General features: G+C 50.3%; 1 long non-coding RNA gene across 2 annotated transcripts; it reads left to right on the top strand.

The window, feature by feature from the left end:
• Window positions 1-399: 399 nt before the first annotated feature.
• Window positions 400-3,364, top strand: LOC143685841 (uncharacterized). 2 transcript variants are annotated; one of them, XR_013176771.1, is made up of 3 exons: window positions 400-511; window positions 1,186-1,318; window positions 2,863-3,364. It is a non-coding gene; the product is annotated as an uncharacterized LOC143685841 (long non-coding RNA). The 2 variants fall into 2 exon arrangements; XR_013176772.1 differs by having other exon boundaries at window positions 404-511; window positions 1,210-1,318.
• The last annotated feature ends 2,950 nt before the right edge of the window (window positions 3,365-6,314 follow it).

Genomic DNA, 6,314 nt, shown 5'->3' with positions numbered 1-6,314 from the left:
TGATGACCAGAAGGCAGAGACAGGAGTTGTGTCCTGGAAGGGCCCCAAGGTCAAAGCCAAGCGTGCCGGCCCCAAATCAGTCTAAGGGGCGGGACTTAGCAGGGCCCCGCTGCGTGGAGGCAAACACAGGGGGTGAGAGGGGACTCGAGGCCAACACAGGGGGTGGAGAAACTCGAGGAAATGGGAACCTCAGTCTCATAACCGTGAAGAGACCACGTGAATGAACTTGGAAGCAGATTCTTCCCAGAGCTTCTCTGCAGGAGCCCAGCCTGGCTGGCACCTTGATTGGGGCCACGTGAAACCCAGAGCAGAGAGACCAGCTCAGCCCACCTGGGCCCACCTGTGAGCTAACAATCTGCCTGTGTTAAGCTGCTACCTTCGTGGTGGTTGTTGCAGCAGGAGGAGAAACCTCAAATGCTCCCCCAGCCTGGATTCTTTCCATTCCTGTCTCCCAGGCACACTGTGGGACCTGTGATCCTCTGGCTGCCGTGTAACATCCTGGGCACCCTAGGTCTGTCCCTGCTCCCAGAGTCCTGATTTGCAGCCCCTTCTGTCCCCACCTCCAGGCGTGAAATCTGAGGATGAAAGCCGGAAGGTCCTTTTGAAGATTTCTGCCTGAAACCCGAAGGGAGAGGCTGGGCTGGGGGTGGTGGGTTGAGATTGGCTTGACCAAAGAAAAGCTCTTCTGAATTCCAACACACTATTCCAAATCTAGAAGCTTTCTCAGAAACAGACTGGATGGGAAATTGAAGTTCTTTCAATGTAACGGTTTGGCTTCATGCTGAGTTAAAGAAGAACAAAAGAGAACATTCTGTGTGATTCCATTTCTAGAATAGGCAAAACTAATCTATGGTGACAGAAATCAGAATAGTGGTTGCCTCTGGGGGTGGGAGTGGAGACTGACCACAAAGGGGCAGGAGGGAACTTTCTGGAATAAGGCAGATGTTCTTTATTTTGATAGGTTGTGGGGTACACTGGGACATGCATTTGTCAAAACTCATCAGATTGCACACTTAAGATATGTGCACTTCAATCCATATAAATTATACTTCAAATAAAATTAGAAAAGATAACCGAAAATAATTGTCTAGAAAAAAAAAAATTGGGTATTGTGGATCATCATTTGCTGTTTAGAAGAAAGGTGCTGCAGCTTTACAGATGAAGAAAAACATTTCTCTCCCAAAGCATCCAAGTAACGTGCCTTTCCAGGGGCAGGGATGGCTTCGGCGGCATTCGACAGAGACGGATGGGCTCGGCCTGTTTTGTCTTCCCTTTCCCAGCAGGCCCCGACTGTCTGGGGAGTTCGCCATGGGCTGAGGTAGGTTGGAAAGGATGGGGTTGGGCGTGGGTCTGTCCAGAGGGCAGGGTGTGGTGGGGGGGATTTGTGGGAGAATCTTCTTGCAGCTCCTGGCCTGGTCTGCGTGCAGGAGAGGCTGCTGGGGCCACGGGCTGGGGGTTTCGGGGGCCCAGGGCGTCAGCTGGGTGTTGAGGTCTTGGGTACTCTCGCCAGGTGGGGGGCACGGAGACCTTCTGGCGGCCCAGCCCGCAGCTCCTTCATGCACAGCGGTAATCACGTCAAGGGGGAGGGAGAAATGGCACCCACCCCTCCCCACCAGGTGTGCAGGGACCTGGGCTCTGGCTGGGGCGGAGGGCGGTGTGGGGGCTCTGGGCCAAGCCTGGGGGATCTGGTGCCTAGGGGAACACAAGACTTGGGGCCGGACCAGGGGAACAGGGACGTTTCGCCTTCAGTCCTAAGGGATGGCTGGGCAGAGGGCAAGGTGGGTTTTTAAAATAGGGTTTCTGAGTCCATGGAGGCTTTTAGGGGCGCTGCTGGGCAGCCGGTGGGGGTGGGGGCCGGTGAGGGCCTGGAGCCTCCTCAAAGGTGAGTCCCCTTCTGGGAAGAGCTGGTTTCCGAGTGGACTGTGTGTGTTCCTAGGAACACAGGGCCAGTATTTGGACCTAGTGGTATCGTGGTAAATTTTGACTGGTTCTTGGGGGAAGGGGTGGGGGGGGGACCCTGATTTATAACATTTGCCCATTTCCATAGTATAGATACTCCCCCGATGGCTGATCTGAAACCCCCAATGCAGTGTCACTGGACATCATCACACTGTTACCTGGTATTTCCACCCCACAAATGCGATAGATGCAAAAACAACAATAGCTGATGGTAAAATGTAGCAGAATAATTCAGAAGAGATGAGTTTTTAGTATTTATTTTTATATAACTTATTTAATTGTCATCTTAAATGTAGTTTATAAAATAATGGCTGTGTTTAACAATTGGCTTGCAAAAATGCCTCAAAACTTAACAGTCTGATGACCTGCCTGAATGGGTTCCATAAACCTCACTGTTTAGACCAAATCCAAACAAAACAAAAGACAGAGCAGTCCCTGAGTTAGGGATAATTCCAGTTGGAAGAGTGGGATTTTTCTAAGTAACACTCATCCCTGAGATTATACAAACTGTGGGAAAATCATCCACAGCATAAGCTGTTAGGAAAGGTTGGTCTACCAAATAAAGTATTTCCCTCTCCCTCCAATTCCATTCCTACTGATACATTGTTTCTGATTCAGGAGTTCTGGGGTTGGGTCCAGGAGTTTGCATTTCTAGCAAGTTCTCAGGTGAGACTGATACTGCTGGTCCGGGAACCAAGCCTGAGAACTACTCATTAAGTTGATGATTCTTCATCTGAATTATTAATTATTAGCCAGGCTGGTGACTGGTTCAGCCATGGCCAGCATCTGGCCAGTGAGTTCTGACGGGCACACTGCTGAAGCCTGGAAGGCAAGGTCTTCCTATTTCCTCCCCCTCCTGCCAAAGGAAATACAAAGATGAGGTGACACTTTCCCTTTTTGTAGACGTCACAGTGTCTGGACTCAAAGCCTGGAACTGCCCCAGCCATCTGGGAGTCCTGAGGGAGCCAGCCTGCGCCCTGGGGATGGCAGAGCAGGGAAGAGAGAAACTGGGTCCTTGTGGGTCATCTGGCACTGGGCTGCTCCCTGCCCTTCTTCCCACTTCCTGCTCTGTGAGATGGCAAAACCCTTTATTGTTAATGCCAAATGGATTCAGGGCTCTTGTCTGCAGCCAGAAGTACCCAAATTGATCTACCAATGAGGCTGACAGATGCTAGAATGGATGTGTTTTCAGCACCTAGGACAGCTCAGCCAGGTGCTCTGTGAAGCCTGTCGTGGGCAAGGCTGGTGAAGATGCCGGGATGCAAGGGAGGAAGGGAACACAAGCCTATGTCCTTGTGCCCAGGCTTCAAGGTCACAGAGGGGCCTTTGACAGCCACTGTCAGGCCCCGTACCGCTGTATGCCTGATTGTGCTGCACTCAGACCAAACGGAAGATTAAATCTTTCCCACTGATGGACGTCTCTGAGTTATTGGAAATGGGAGGAGAGGTGTAGACAGAGAGGGGGAGGGGAGATGCCACACTCCTTATAAACTCCAGTGGAGGGGGGACGAGGCATTGGGGCTGCTTTCTAACTAATTTCATGAGGGGAGGCGGCTTTATAGTCTTGGAAGAGAATTACAAGGGATTTAAGTTCCTGTCTATGGCTTAAGGAGACAAACAAACCCTCCGTTATTGGCTTAGCATTGCCGAGGCAGTGACTGATCCACCGTTTCTTTTGCTTTGCGAGCAGGGAGTAGGATTCCAAGAAATGTTGGCCACTGTCCAAACCCTGCCTCCGTGCTGCTTGGGGTTTTTGTTTCCTTCGGACATGGTCTAAAAATTAAAAGCAGCCCAAAGTTCTCAGCAAAGGCCATTTGAGGGCCACACTGTACCTGACATATTTGGGTCCCAGGAACAAAGCAAGAGAAGGGGAGAATAAGATGGCGGGAGCTGGGCACATACACTGAAACGCACGCCAAATCGACCAACTCAGCATTTCCTGGGTGCAGAGCTCTGAGAAACGAGCAGTGAAACAGGAAAAATAATTTGACCATAAAGACATAACTTGTAGGAAGGTCCGACTTGAGAGGAGTTATAAGTGTGACTCTTTCTTTAACGAGATAAAATTTACGTAACATACAATTAACTATTTAAACACACGTAATTTAGTGGCTTTTAGGATAATCACACTGTTGTGCAGTCACCACCTCCATCTAGTCCCAAAACACTTCCATTACCCTGAAAGGAAAATCCCATACCCATTAAGCAGTTATTCCCCATTCATCTCTCTCTAGATCCCCTGGAAGCTATCGATCTGCTTTTTGTGGGTTTCCCTATTCTAGACATTCCGGATAAATGGAATCACGCAATATGTGACTTGTTGTCTGGCTTCTTTCACCCAGCATAATGTTTTTGAGGTTCATTTGTGTTGTAGCAAGTATCAGAGCTTCATCCCTTTTTATGCCCGGGTAATATTCCTTAATAACATGTGTATGATATATTTTGTATATCCATTCATCACTTGATGGATACGTGGGTTGTTTCCACCTCTTGCCCTTTGTGAATAATGCTGCTAGGGACATGGCTGTGTTAGTTTTTGTTTGAGTCCCTGTTTTCAATTCTTTGGGGGTATACATCTAGGATGCGTGACTTCTTATCGGGCAAGTCTAAATATGCAACAACACACACACACTTGCCCACACATGGAAACACACACACACACATTCCGTGAGAGCGGTGTGGGAAAATGTTCCACTCTCAGCCCACAGGTCCACATGAAGCAGGGGACAGAGCTGGAGTAAAAGGAATGCCTGAGTTTCCATCGTCAGGCTTCTACAGTTAGTAAAAGGAGAACTTATTTTCCTTGAGAATGGCCTACAATGGAACACGTGACAGTCACTGAGACTCTATTTTCAGAGACTAATGACCTTGGAAGTGCACATGAGGTCAGGTTAGGAAGCAAAGGTGGAATGTGGAAGCGTAACATACAGTATGAGCACCTTTTGTTAAAAATACATATTGACAGATAAAGGACTGGAAGGAAATGCATGATGGGAATATGGGTTTTCCGTTCCTTCCTTGTAATTTTGCATTTTGCAAATATTCTACATTGGAACTATTAGGAGGATTAATAGTGAATGTATCTAAAAAGATTTCATACAGGGCCAGCTTCTAGTGAGCAATATATACATGTTTGCCCTGGATATGGTTTCTTCTAATAATCAGAATATTTTAAAAGAACAGCAAGTTTTATTTCTCTCGGCTTCTCCTGTTTGCTCTGCTTCCAGGCGTCTAAGGGGTTCAGTCTGGGGAAAAGTACCCCAACACAGGCTTCTCCCCCAACACCCAGGCCTCTGGGGGCGGGAGGGGGTGCTGCGTGCGCGGCTTGGCCACTGGGGGGCGCCCCGTAAAAGACAGCGAAGGACAATGGTTCTCCCCCACCCCACCCCCCACCCCCGGGCGCGGGGCGGTGCTGCAAACAGGCTCCCACCCAGGGGGCGCGCGGGGCGAGGGTGGGGGGAAGCCGGCGTGGGGAGGGGGGCGGGGGCGCGTCCGGAGGAAACGTGCGCTCCTGGGGGGGGGGCCGCGGCGGGGTCCTAGACCACAGAGGCGGGAGGCGGGGAGGGGGGCTGCCTGGGGGCTCCTGAGGGCACCTGGGCGGCCAGAGCCGGGCCGAGTTGCCTCTCGCAGTTATCTGCAGGGACGAGCCGAGGCTCGAGGTTATCCGCAGGAGTCTGCTGCACACCAAAGTGTGGGCGGGAGGGAGAGGGCTCAGGTCTCGAGTGTGTGTGCATGTAATTGTGTGTACGTTTTTGTGTGTGCCTGCGAGTGTGTATATATTTTTATGTGTGTGTGCATAGATGTGTGTGTCTGAGTGTGTATATATTTGTGCTTGTGTGCCTGCGAGTGTGTATATATTTATGGGTGTGAGTATGTATATATATATGTGCATGTGCGTGTGCATACGGGTGTGTATGTCTGTGTGTGTGTGTATTTGTGTCTGTGGGCCTGCGAGTGTGTATATATTTGTGTGTATGTATGTGTGTGCATGTGCGTGTGCATGCGGGTGTGTATGTCTGAGTGTGTGTATATTTGTGTCTGTGTGCCTGAGTGTGTATGTGTGTGTGTGAGTGTGTGACACTGACCGTGTGTGCCTGCTGTGACAACCCACAGAATGGCTCCTGTCAACCAGGCGGAAATGTTTCTTCTTGGGCTCTAGGAGGTGAACTGACCTCACCCCTGCTATCAGGTGCCCCCAGGCCTGCGGCTCAGAGCTTGTGAACACACACACACACACACACGCACACACACGCACACACCACTACTGGACAGAGACAGCGTGACAAGATACTCCTGCATTAACAAAAAAAAGTAGAGGGCAGTAGAGCCAGACCTCTGGGCTCCTGGTCGCCTGC

This window comes from Tamandua tetradactyla, chromosome 6 (genome assembly GCF_023851605.1).
Source record: "Tamandua tetradactyla isolate mTamTet1 chromosome 6, mTamTet1.pri, whole genome shotgun sequence".
Taxonomy (NCBI): domain Eukaryota; kingdom Metazoa; phylum Chordata; class Mammalia; order Pilosa; family Myrmecophagidae; genus Tamandua; species Tamandua tetradactyla.
Note: the sequence above shows the minus strand (reverse complement) of the source record. Positions and strands in the feature narration are given on the sequence as shown.